Source organism: Rhinoraja longicauda, chromosome 7 (genome assembly GCF_053455715.1).
Source record: "Rhinoraja longicauda isolate Sanriku21f chromosome 7, sRhiLon1.1, whole genome shotgun sequence".
In the NCBI taxonomy this organism is placed as follows: domain Eukaryota; kingdom Metazoa; phylum Chordata; class Chondrichthyes; order Rajiformes; family Arhynchobatidae; genus Rhinoraja; species Rhinoraja longicauda.
The window spans coordinates 24,655,667-24,670,300 of record NC_135959.1 but is presented as its reverse complement, the minus strand read 5'-3'; positions in this window follow the sequence as shown (position 1 = coordinate 24,670,300).

Below are 14,634 nucleotides of genomic sequence, written 5' to 3'. Positions count from 1 at the left end.
GTGGGTAGAAGGCAATAGGGAGGGGGAGAGTGGGTGGTCAGGAAGAAAAATATGTCTTCAAATGTGCAGCAGGGCTTTGCAGGCAGTAAAAACTGTCAATGGTTATAATAGTTGATAAATATCACTGACATTGAACTTCAATTTTAATAGAGTTTAAATGTCAGGGACATTTAAATACTATTAAAACTGAAGTTCAAAAATATATTTTTAAATAAAAATTTTAATCCAAATTGCAAAAGAAGTTACATTGAAAACTATAAATAATTAAAAAAAACCAAAGCAATGTAATATTGCCAACTTTTCTTCCTCTTTGCCCTTTAATCTGTAGGCCACAATCCACTTGAAATCGTTGCTATCCAGACAGTCAAAATCCATCAGTAATCCTAGTCTTCATGTGTGCAATCTGATGAGTGAAAGTCCACGGTATTCTCTTATCCGAAGGGCTGAGTGATGGCAATTCCCATTGAAACTGCCAGGAAAACACAACACAATTGAAACTAATCGATCAGTCTCAGTTTGGAAGCATTCAGTTTATCCCCAGTAATCGTAGTTTCTTGGCAGGACTCCGCTGTGATGGTCCAAATACTTCCTGCCATTATTCCCTGAACAATCTGGTTTAAATCGTTGTTACCTTGTTCTGTGCAGCTTTCACAAAAGAGCAATATTTTTTTCTATCTCCCTTCAAATATCCTTTGATTGTTTTAGACACTTCTTCAACAGGCTGTGTTTCATACAATACAGTTAAACATGTAACATGTCTAAAAACGTAATTATTGAGCTTCAAGTCAATAATGTAAAGTGAAGTGACTAGAGAAGTGACTTTTCATTTTAGACTCAAAAAAGATTCAAGAAAAATGTCGAAATGGTGGAGACGGGTCCAAAGATATCTGGGTATTCATGTACATGTCGTCATTGAAATATCACGGAGAGGAACTGTTAATTAATAAGGTAATTAAAAGGCTGGTATTTATATTCAGAAGAGCAGGCTGTACAGTGGTGTGTAGGTGTGGCTTCGGCTGTAGTCAGCCCACATGACCATCTGAAGCGATTCTGACTACCTCACATTAGGAAGGATGTATTAGTTTTGGAGGGAGTGCAGAGTGTATTCATTTGAATTACATCTCCAAGGAAATCAAATCATTTGACTATCTGTTTCAGCATATCGAGGGACCTGATAGGATTGATAAAGAGAATTTATTTAAACTGGTCCAGCAACAAAGAAATATAGACCGAGATATTTGAGGCAGCCCCTTCATTCTGAAAGGCTTGAATTATGGAGAATATAGTGGACTTTTAAAACTCTCCTTTGTAAAAGACAATTTTGTGCTTAGTTAATTTAAATTGATGATTTTTTTTTGTTGGTGGTGTTGTTAACCAAAGGTAGTAAAAGAAGTGGGGATATGATATGAATTAAGGCCACAGATCAACCGTCATTGCACCTAATAGTGAAACAGGCTGAAGAGGTTTCTTCTTGGCCCTACCCAGTCCCTCTTGAACACTTTGAATATTATCCCCCTAACTGTGCTGACAATATTTTTGACACGGGCATTGAAATGAAAATATGCATGGCAGTTTATGTAACTACAAAATTATCATTGCAAAATGGAATAAGATGCAGTACTGCTGGTGTTCAGCTTACTGGTGTGTGAAAGGCAGAATAATAATGCCCCAAAGGACAACTGCTATACTAAGTAACTAATTAGGAGGAGAAACTCAGTCTATTTTGTGATAAACTCAGTGAAATGAACAGCAGAAGTCAAAGAATTCTGGGCTAAATTCAAACACTAAACAGGTGATAGTTTTGCAAGGGGACTATTCACTCTATTTTAGTAAAGAAGTTTGGGAACCAGTTTCATTGGAATGCTGCTGATTTATATCATCGAGCTTTATCATTCATCATGTGTGTGCATTGAGTAACATTCATCTTTGACCTATTCTCCTGAAATAGATATCACTAGACTAAATGTGGCATAAATTGAATTTATTCTGCTAATATATTGCTGGGATGCAGCTGCTATAGGCATATAGGGTCCTGTAAGCATGTCCATTACATACCGGTACAAGTAGTACGGTACGGTACAAGTAGTGGGCGGCACGGTAGCGCAGCGGTAGAGTTGCTGCTTTACAGCGAATGCAGCGCCGGAGACTCAGGTTCGATCCTGACTACGGGTGCTGCACTGTAAGGAGTTTGTACGTTCTCCCCGTGACCTGCGTGGGTTTTCTCCGAGATCTTCGGTTTCCTCCCACACTCCAAAGACGTACAGGTATGTAAGTTAATTGGCTGGGTAAATGTAAAAATTGTCCCTAGTGGGAGTAGGATAGTGTTAATGTACGGGGATCGCTGGGCGGCACGGACTTGGTGGGCCGAAAAGGCCTGTTTCCGGCTGTATATATATGATATGATATGATATGATAAGTTACAATGCAAAAGAAAATCGACATCATCTCGCTCACTCACCGAAGCATAAAGCAATAAAACCAACAAAATCATCGAAGTTTTGTACAAATTAGCCGTAAATACACCTAGTTAATAGTTTTGAAAGCAGTATTTTCTTACCTCAAAGAAGCAAAACTAGAAAATACGGATGAAACGCAGACCTGTATACATGCAGCAGCTCAGCCGGCGAGAATGTTTAACGCGAGTGACCTATGACCTGGGCATGCACAGTCGAGATACCAAACTCGCGTATTCAGGCAGTATTCTGGTAAACTTTCTCTGCACCTTTTCCAAAGCCTCACACCCTTCCTGTAATGGAGCAACCAAACGTGCAACCACAACTCCAAAAATGGCTTAACTAGAGTTTTATAAAGCTGCAATATGCCTCTTATACTCGTTGCCCTAACCGATAAAGGCACGCAATCAACCACTCTATCTACTTACAGTATGTTGCTACTCTCAGGGAGCTTTGGACATGGATAAGACGACTCAGTGTATCAGTGCTGTTCAGGGCCCTGCCATTAACTGTAGACTTTTCCCATATATTTGAGCATCAAAGTGCACCACCTCACACTGATCTGATTTGACCATTTTTGTCCAGGTCATTTAGATATATATCACAAACAATACAAGCCCCAATACTGATCCCCATGGGATTCCACAGTGTGGAGAACTTGAGCCAGAATTATGCATATACAAACACACTAACACACTTGCACACGCTTACACATTTAAACACACAAACATACACACACACATACACACGTACACGCTTACACACATAAAACTACGGGCATGTTACATAGCAAGAATGTGTCACAACTTTACTAACCTTGGGCTGCACTTTAATCATGATTTGCTGCCAATTATGTTGGAAATCTGTCTTCAATTTTTGAAAGCTACAAAAAGATGCTATTCATTTGAAATCTACAGCAATTAAAGTATAAGTAGAAATGGCAATTTATAGGTCTGTGAACATCCAGAAGAGAATTAAAAACATTTGCCTTGAAATTCAGGGGACTGAAGAAGTTTGAATTGGTAGTAATTGTCAGGAGACAATAGACAATAGACAATAGACAATAGGTGCAGGAGTAGGCCATTCAGCCCTTCGAGCCAACACCGCCATTCAATGCGATCATGGCTGATCACTCTCAATCAGTACCCCGTTCCTGCCTTCTCCCCATACCCCCTCACTCCGCTATCCTTAAGAGCTCTATCCAGCTCTCTCTTGAAAGCATCCAACGAACTGGCCTCCACTGCCTTCTGAGGCAGAGAATTCCACACCTTCACCACTCTCTGACTGAAAAAGTTCTTCCTCATCTCCGTTCTAAATGGCCTACCCCTTATTCTTAAACTGTGGCCCCTTGTTCTGGACTCCCCCAACATTGGGAACATGTTTCCTGCCTCTAATGTGTCCAATCCCCTAATTATCTTATATGTTTCAATAAGATCCCCCCTCATCCTTCTAAATTCCAGTGTATACAAGCCCAATCGCTCCAGCCTTTCAACATACGACAGTCCCGCCATTCCGGGAATTAACCTAGTGAACCTACGCTGCACGCCCTCCATAGCAAGAATATCCTTCCTCAAATTTGGAGACCAAAACTGCACACAGTACTCCAGGTGCGGTCTCACCAGGGCCCGGTACAACTGTAGAAGGACCTCTTTGCTCCTATACTCAACTCCTCTTGTTATGAAGGCCAACATTCCATTGGCTTTCTTCACTGACCAACAAAATAGAGCAGAATCACAGAGTTTTAAAATTATTTACCTTTTCCTCATGAGTTCCTGCTGAGGGAGAATGTGTGAGTCATGTTGTCCATCTTCATCCACATCTCCAATGGAATAGATAAATGGGGGATTTCTGCCCTTAAGATCTGTGATGCCACTTTCAGGGAACTATGAACCTGCACTCCTAGATCCCTTTGCTCTACAACACTCCCTAGGGCTTGCTATTTACTGTGAAGAACCTGCTTTGGTTTGACTTCCCAAACTGCAACACATTGCATTTATCTGCATTAAACTCCATTAACCATCAGCCCACTTGCCCAGCTGATCAAGATCTTGCTGTAGTTTTTGATAACCATCTTCACTATCTGTGATATTACGCAATTTAGTGCCACCTGCAAAATTGCTAATCATGCTTTGTACATTCTCATCCAATCATTGATGTAAACCATGCAGGGTGTTCCAGGCACATGCCTTTCTCTGTAAAAATCTTGCCCTGCACTTCCCCTTTAAACTTTGCACTTCTCACCTTAAAGTTATGCCCTCTAGTCATTGACTTTCCACCTTCGGGAAAAAAGTTTCTGTCTGTCTACCCTATCTTTGCCTTTCATCATTATATAGATTTCTATCAGGTTTTGCCTTAGCCAATGCAGCAGCGAAAACAATCCACATTTTCTGAAATTGCCTTTAAATTATGTAGAATATAGTGCAGTACTGGAATAAACCTTTGGCCTGCAATGTCTGTGCTGAACATGATGTCAAGATAAATTAATCTTATCTGCTGCACATGAAGTGATTCCCGCCATTCCCTGCATATTCCTGTGCTAATCTAAAAGCCTCTGACAATGCCTTGAAATCTCCTACCTCTCACTTTAACCAATAGCCTCTTGTTTCTGATGTCCTTACTATGGGAAAATGATTTGACCATCTACCCTATCGATGCCTCTCATAATCTAATATACTTCTGTAACATCACCGCTCAACCTCAATGGAAATGTAAAAAGTAGAGCTAACAATTTGCTCTGCAATATTGTCCAAGTCAAATCTAGTCTGTGGCAAAAGAGAAAAAAATGATGCAAGGCTATTCATGTGTGCATGCACTAGACACAATAGTGTCTGACATTGGACACCACTCAGAATGGTGAAACCAAAGAAGCCAACATATGCAAACTGTCTGCAATAATACCATGTTACACATTCAGTAAATGCCACTGAGAATGAATTTCTAGTTTTAACAGACAATTATAAGATTATAAGCCAACATAACACTGAGTACTCATGGCCACCCTATAAAAGAGAATCAATATAGCTGTTGAGCTTTAACACAAGACAAAAAACTCAATACGTTCCAAGAAAAGGAGTGCTCTTGTTTGACACTCCATTCGCCATCCTGAAATTCATGTACTCCACCGCCATTGCAGTACAGTGTGTGTGCCAGTTACAAAGTGCATTGCAATTACGTGAGCAAGTAACTGAGAATACCTCTGAAACCCACAGCCTCAACCAACAAAAATGACAAGAATAAGGTGTAATATGAACACCATGCCCTAAGGATTTGTCTATATCACTGTTCCTTTGCCAGCTCAAGAACAAATCCTAGAACTCTCTGTTCAACAATGCCATTGAAGCATCTTTACTAAGTGGACCACAGTGGTATAAAGAGGTGACTCACCCCCACCTTCTCAAGCCAAGTTATACTTGCCAGTAAATGCTGATATTGCCCACGTTGGTAATATTTAAAAAAATGGAACTTCATGGATCCTTATTTTAATATAGCACAGAAACAAATCTGCATACATTTAAAAAGAAAAATGATATTTAATTAATCTTGGCCCTTCTGTGGGTGAAACCAAGTTTGAGGGAGAATGCTTAGCAATAATTTCAAAATCTGTCTTTATCTGAAACAAATCAAAATGTGATGAATTATTTGGTCCCCAAGGGTTCTGTAATTAAATTAAATTAATGATACCAGCTAAGGAGAATAAATTTGAATATTTATTAGTAAAGTATATAATCCATTTAGGGATTGTGTATAAATTACAAATCCATTGGATTGCTGCCAAATTATTTACAAGGTGACCTTTCCAGAGTTTATGTACTCTCAAAATGATATCGTTGAAAAATTGTAATGCTCCTAAGAGACTATTGCATGCAAAATAATCTCAAGTTGTTTTGTTAGGGACTGATACACAACTTCAGCTTCTTTGTTCAACTGATCTGTATTCTGTTAAAATCCTTTGAGTCAAATGCTTGTTGAACATAACACATATAAAGAAGTACCCGATGACAGAAAAGACGATAAGTGTGGAAGACATACGTGCCTTTCAGAGACCTTGTTTGCCTTATTTCACCCAGGTGAGGCAAATTAAGTCAACATTTCAAATGGGCTATTTACAATCCTTAATGAGTTTCTTTACTATTTGTGACATAGATACAGTCACCTCTGTGACAATCTTCAGCACTGACATTTGAATGCCACCATAAACAATTCCCATTAGTTTGTTTTAGTGCCTAACCCTTGAAATACTTCGTGAAGCAGAATGCTATGTTTAGAACACACAAGGAGAATTAAGTCACTCGTTATTCTTGAGGAATTAGGGACCAAACACATTCATTTTTGTATTTGAAGAATTCATATATCTCTTCTATCAAAGAAAACCATGCCTAATTGGAAGGTAAAATTTTGATGATGCCTATGTTGATTAATAGAAATGTGATTTGTCCTTCACCATAATCCAAACAAATGATGAAAATATCCAAGCCTGACATCGCGATTTAATTATGTGAGTAATTGAAATACAAACTACAAGAAATTAAAATATGTCGGAATATTGTTATCTTGAGCCTAATTAATTTAGTTTAAAAAACATTATTAGAGTAGAGAGGAAAGTGAATGAGAAGTTGACCTTGTTGAAGGAAAACAGTTTGCACCTGATCTCAGTATAGAAATGAGATGATATGCACATTGCTGGTTCAATTGACTGCATAGCTGGAGCTTGACAATTAACTGCTTGGAGCCACAAATCCAAGCAACACCATTTTGCGTAGTTATAAAAGCATAACAAACAGATGGTAGCTGAAGCTTACATAAAAACGTGGTCACAATTTGTATATTATTCAGCTGGCCTCATTTTCTTGTATCGCTCAATGGCGCGTACTGGGATCTGGAAATTGCAATGAGCAGTTAATCATTGATAATTTTCCCACCGCTGGTAGTTTTGAATGAAATTGTACTTTCAGAATGCTAATGGGTCTTGTTATGTGTCAGAATGAGGACCCTGTGGGGCTTAGGTATAAAATAAAAGCTTCCACTCATTTGCCCTGAATATTAAGGCTGAGGAAAACTTAGTGAGAATTAGTTCACCACATGTACCAATGTCAAGATAATGTTTGGATTACCTTTTTTAAGATCAGTTTTTTTAAAGATAGGACTGTTTTCCTGGATCACAGCACAAGGCGAAGAGCAATTTCAGAAAATCAGTTTGGGCTGCTCATGACGTAAGGTTCTTCTGCAAATCTCTTCAAAAATTATTCTAGGTATTGTGCATTTGCTGCAACGTGCAACCATTTCCGAAGCAAATAAGCACAGTAAATGTGCAGAGAGCATAATAGAAAGCAAAAATTACCTTGCAATTTTCTGTTCCCAATATAAAGCCTCATTTTACCTAATGCTTGTGAACAATTAGAAGATGTGCTACATTCAATGTTCTGACTATATTTATCAGTGGTTGCACACTGAGGTTCATGTTGCCACTGCAAACCTTTGCCATTTACTGTTCCACTTTGTCATTGAGATGTCATTCACTGTGATTACCACTGAGAGATGGCGATTCCATAATGATGACACTTTTGGGCGGAACCGGCATATGTTTTATATATTCCCTTTAGATTTTGCTCACTGTCCAACGAGAGTCTTTGGATGTATTATGACTATTTTTCTATTTGAAAGATATGGAGGAATCACTGCTTGGCAACTTCAAGGAAATAGATGTCCGTATGCGTCTGAGTGCCTATGGATGTTGTTGGTTGCCTGCAAAAGTGAGTTTGATTAAAAGGAGCTGGAGGAGGCACTTACCCTAAAACCTTTGACCATCCTACCATCATGCCATCAATCATTGGTGTGTAGAGTGACTGGTCAAGCACAGGCATACCCAGAATGCTCCTGCCTGGATTATCCTCAGCAATGTCAAATCTCTGTTGGTTCTGCAGTTGGCCCTACTGAGTTATGAAGGGCATTATTTCATTGTGCCTCAGATATTACAAGATGGGTGTCCATTTAATGTCTATAAATAATTAGCCAATGGTTCTCTCTGTGCTGCTTGACAGTGACTCTGCACACTAGTATACTGAGCCGCCTACCATCTATTTAACATTTCAATGCTAAACAGTTCCCATAAGGAACACTTCTACAATTAATGAACTCTTCTGTATAAAACATCTTAAATATGGATCAGGAACTGGCCCATAAATTTTGTTGGCTGTAGTCTGACTTCAGGATGTACGGCAGTAGTGGATGGAGGATAGGATTGGTGAGTGTGGAAGGACTGTGGGCTTGCCTCATGCACTTGGGGAGGTGGATTGGTAGCTGCGAGAGGCAGGGGACTCTCAATATGTCTGTGGAGTGGGCCACTGAAGACCCTGCAGCAGCTGGGGCATCGTGTGAATCGAGGCCGCCGCACGCAATGCTGAGGTTGGACAAGCTCATGGATTGAATGCAGCATGCAGCAAACATGGACACGGAGCAGTGGTGGAGGACACCCTCACCAGGCCAAGCTGTCACCTGTAATACCGACTAAGTGCTGCCACCAGGACAAAGGGCATTTAAGGCCAAGATAAGAAGCAATATTTTTTTAAATGTTGAACCATGAAGCATGCAAGATGGTGCTGGAAACATGATGAATCTCGGTGTATCGTGCTAATATAATCTACTATGCTTACAGTACAATCATAGAAACATAAAAACATAGAAAAAAAACTGCAGGAGTAGGCCATTCAGCCCTTCGAGCCAGCACTGCCATTCAATATGATCATGGCTGATCATCTAAAATCAGTACCCCGTTCCTGCTTTTTCCCCATATCCCTTGATTCCGTTTGCCCTAAGAGCTAAATCTAACTCTCTCTTGAAAACATCCAGTGAACTGGCCTCCACTGCCTTCTGCGCCAGAGAATTCCACTGATTCACAACTCTCTGGGTGAAGAAGATTTTCCTCATCTCAGTCCTAAATGCCCTACCCCTTATTCATAAACTGCGACCCCTGGTTCTGGACTCCCCCAACATCGGGAACATTTTTCCTGCATCTAGCCTGTCCAATCCTTGAAGAATTTTATGTTTCTATAAGATCCCCTCTCATCCTCCTAAATTCCAGTGAATACAAGCCCAGCCGACCTATTCTTTCATCATATTCACAAAATGCTGGAGTAACTCAGCAGGTCAGGCAGCATCTCAGGAGAGAAGGAATGGCGACGTTTTGGGTCGAGACGAAGGGTCTCGACCCGAAACGTCGCCCATTCCTTCTCTCCTGAGATGCTGCCTGACCGGCTGAGTTACTCCAACATTTTGTGAATAAATACCTTCGATTTGTATCAGCATCTGCAGTTATTTTCTTACATATTCTTTCATCATATGTCAGTCCCACCATCCCGGGAATTAACCTGGTGAACCTATGATGCACTCCCTCAATAGCAATAATGTCCTTCCTCAAATTAAGAGAATTGCACACAATAATCCAGGTGCGGTCTCACCAGGCCCCTATACAACTGCAGTAAGACATCTTTGCCCCTAAACTCAAATCCTCTCGCAATGAAGGCCAACATGCCATTCGCTTTCTTCACTGCCTGCTATACCTGCATGCTTACTTTCAGTGACTGATGTACAAGCACACACAAGTCGCTTTGCACCTCCCCTTTTCCTAATCTGACACCATTCAGATAATAATCCGCCTTCCTGTTCTTGCCACCAAAGTGGATAACCTCACATTTCTCCACATTATACTGCATCTGCCATGCATCTGCCCACTCACCGAACCATTCCAAGTCACCCTGCAGCCTCATAGCATCCTCATCGCAGCTCACACTGCCACCCAGCTTTGTGTCATCCGCAAACTTGGAGATGTCACATTTAATTCCCTCACCTAAATAATTAATAAATATTGTAAATAACTGGGGTCCCAGCACCGAGCCTTGCAGCACCCCACTAGTCACTGCCTGCCATATCTGAAAAAGACCCGTTAATTCCTACTCTTTGCTTCCTGTCTGCCAACATTTCTCTTTCCATGTCAATACCCTACCTCCCAATACCATGTGCTCTAATTCTGTGCACTAATCTCTTGTGTGGGACCTCGTCAAAGGCTTTTTGAAAGTCCAGATACACCATATGCACTGACTCTCCCTTATCCATTCTACTTGTTACATCCTCAAAAAAGTCCAGAAGATTAGCCAAGCGTGATTTCCCCTTCATAAATCCATGCTGACTGAGACCGATCCTGTCATCATTGCACTCTTGTACTTGGGTATGATTGTACTTATGTATAGTTAGATTTTACTGAATTGAAACCAAAACAAATATTTTCACTGTAACATGTAACAATAGAGTTGAACTCTAGAGTTAAAATTGATGCTTAGCAAACCTGTGGAGTAAATTCCCTAAAATGACTCAGGGCAGTTAATAGACTGCAGTCATTGCTGAGGTAGGAAGGCATTAGGTTTGAATAAATGAGCAGCCAGTAAAGCAAGGTAGAACTGAAAGTAGCTGTTCAAATCTTTCCAATTAATCACCGATTTCAGTGTACTTCATTGTCCTTTTGTCTTCACACGCTCTCAGGTGAATTGCTGTGGGATGCACCCACAAGATCTCCAAATGCATTTACCTCACCACACTCAATGTGACACGTTTAGAGGTAAATATGTGATTCCAAAGGTCTTTGTGGCATGAAAATTGGCGTTGCCGTGCCTGCTGAACCCCTAGCAATAATGCAAACAATTGGTCCAAGTATAAAACAGAATGGGGAAAAATCCACCGGGTTTCAGTAACATTCTAACTGTAGCACAGGGTATTGTGTTAATGCAGGATTAATAACTAATGCACTCCCTGAAAATCTCATTCAAACTACTTAGTCAAAGCCTCTTACTTATGGGTAATTAAGAAGAAATATGTCTGTTGGGGGTGGCAAAGGAGATTACAGCGTTCAACTACATCACACTCATCAGGCTAAGTCACATTTGATGCTTCAATAATATCCTCCACCCTATTCTTTCACCCATGTCTAAAATTTATGCAAAGCCTTGTACTTTCCAAGACTTTGGCACCACAGCAGATCTGGTCAAGAGTGGTAACTAGACCTCCTGATGTGGACAACACTTTGATGTCCTTTTTACAGCTCACATTGCTGCTGTTCTTAAAATGTAGCACATAGTACAGAGTGAATTTACAGAAAACTGCTTTGTGTCGAATAGGTCAGAAGGACACATTATTGGCAACAATGCTGAATACAAGATTCAACTGGAGTCGGTTGAAATTGCTCTGCTTATGTAGTTTGTGCTTTTAGTTATAAAGGATGCATGGAACCGCACAAGTATTCAGCTGGTGGATTCTGAAATGCAAGTGAAAATGAATTTCAGCATATTAATGCAAGGATTTATACCACAGACTGTTTGTCAGTGGAGAGGATGGTTTGAACAATATCAAGTAACTCAGCATGTGCCATTGCGGGTAATGAATGCTTAAGATTAAAGTCTAAGGCAGATTGATGCACAGGAGCTAGTATTTCTATATCCCCAGACAACAACTGCTGCTTTAGACCCATGGGGCCTAATTCACAGCTATGTGCTAAAAGCCTTTTGTGCTTTGTAATGTTTCCTTGTGATATAACATAACAAAACTTTATTGTCATTCGGTATAAATACCGAACGAAATTTCAGCAGTCACAAGACACAGCAAAAAAGAAAAGAACACAGGACACACAACCCCAACACAAACATCCATCACAGTGACTCCAAACACCCCCTCACTGTGATGGAGGCAACAAAACTTCCCCTCTCTTCCCCCCGCACCCACGGACAGACAGCTCGACCCCTACCGAGGCAACCGACACGCACAGCCCCCACAAGGGGATGGAAGGCCCCGCGGCCGAGCCGCCCCGGGCACTGAAACGTCCCGCGGCCGCACCGGGTGATGTTAAGTCCAGCGGCCGAGCCGCACCGGGCACCAAAACGTCCCGCGGCCGAGCCGCGCCGGGCATTGAAACGTCCCGCGGCCGAGCCGCGCCGGCGATGTTAAGTCCCGCAGCCGAGCCGCGCCGGGCACTGAAACGTCCCGCGGCCGAGCCGCACGGGCACTGAAACGTCCCGCGGCCGAGCCGCGCCGGCGATGTTAAGTCCCGCAGCCGAGTCGCACCGGGCACTGAAACGTCCCGCGGCCGAGCCGCACCGGGCACTGAAACGTCCCGCGGCCGAGCCACGCCGGCGATGTTAAGTCCCGCAGCCGAGCCGCGCTGGCGATGTTAAGTCCCGCAGCCGAGCCGCACCGGGCACTGAAACGTCCCGCAGCCGAGCCGCACCGGGCACTGAAACGTCCCGCGGCCGAGCCGCACCGGGCACTGAAACGTCCCGCGGCCGAGCCGCACTGGGCACTGAAACGTCCCGCGGCCGAGCCGCGCCGGCTATGTTAAGTCCCGCAGCCGAGCCGCGCCGGGCACTGAAACGTCCCGCGGCCGAGCCGCACCGGGCACTGAAACGTCCCGCGGCCGAGCCGCGCCGGCGATGTTAAGTCCCGCAGCCGAGTCGCACCGGGCACTGAAACGTCCCGCGGCCGAGCCGCACCGGGCACTGAAACGTCCCGCAGCCGAGCCGCACTGGGCACTGAAATGTCCCGCGGCCGAGCCGCACCGGGCACCAAAACGTCCCGCGGCCGAGCCGCGCCGGGCATTGAAACGTCCCGCGGCCGAGCCGCGCCGGTGATGTTAAGTCCCGCAGCCGAGCCGCGCCGGGCACTGAAACGTCCCGCGGCCGAGCCGCACCGGGCACTGAAACGTCCCGCGGCCGAGCCGCGCCGGCGATGTTAAGTCCCGCAGCCGAGTCACACCGGGCACTGAAACGTCCCGCGGCCGAGCCGCACCGGGCACTGAAACGTCCCGCAGCCGAGCCGCACCGGGCACTGAAACGTCCCGCGGCCGAGCCGCACCGGGCACTGAAACGTCCCGCGGCCGAGCCGCACCGGGCACTGAAACGTCCCGCGGCCGAGCCGCGCCGGCTATGTTAAGTCTAGCGGCCGAGCCGCGCCGGGCGATGGAAGGCCCCGCAGGCGAGCTGCGCCCCGGGGAAGAGACCTAATAAAAGAAAGGTTTCCTCCACCCCACCCACACCCACCCCCCCACACACATACACAGCCAAAAACAGAAACAAAAACCATCCCAACACCGACACAAACAAAAAAAAGAAAAAAAGACAAACAAACTGCCAGAGAGCCGCAGCCGTTAGGCGCAGCTCGTTGTTATTGGAAAGCAAATTGCTAATGAAAATTTATGTGTTGTCTTCTGAAGATATCCTGCACTTGGTCACAGAATCTGCTATATGTTGAAAGACTGGAGCGACTAGGCTTGTATACACTGGAATTTAGAAGGATGAGAGGGGATCTTATCGAAACGTATAAGATTATTAAGGGGTTGGACACGTTAAAGGCAGGAAGCATGTTCCCAATGTTGGGGGAGTCCAGAACCAGGGGCCACAGTTTTAAGAATAAGGGGTAGGCCATTTAGAACAGAGATGAGGAAAAACTTTTTTAGTCAGAGAGTTGTGAATCTGTGGAATTCTCTGCCTCAGAGGGCAGTGGAGGCCAATTCTCTGAATACATTCAAGAGAGTGCTAGATAGAGCTATTAAGGATAGCGGAGTCAGGGGGTATGGGGAGAAAGCAGGAACGGGGTACTGATTGAGAATGATCAGCCATGATCACATTGAATGGCGGTGCTGGCTTGAAGGGCCGAATGGCCTACTCCTGCACCTATTGTTTATTGTCTATTGTCTATCTATGTAATGTTTAATTAACAGAAGCGTCAGGCAATGGTGATGTCCAACAAGAGAAAATCCAGGCATCACCCCTGGATAATCAATGGCATTATCATTACTGAGCTCCCAGGACATTCTTTCTATTTAGGGTGTGCAGTGTAGGTTCACAAGGTTAATTTCCGGGATGGCGGGGCTGTCATATGATGAAAAAATGGAGCGACTGGGCTTGTATTCACTGGAATTTAGATGAGAGGGGATATTTTTGAAACATTTAAAATTATTAAGGGATTGGACACGCTAGATGCAGGAAACGTGTTCCAGATGTTGGGGGAGTCCAGAACCACGGCCCACAGTTTAAGATTAAGGGGTAGGCCATTTAGAACTGAGATGAGGAAAAAAGATCTAAATCATTGCAGCCTGTAATGGGCAATACAGTGATTCAGCTCAGAGCTGCTGCCTCACAGAGCT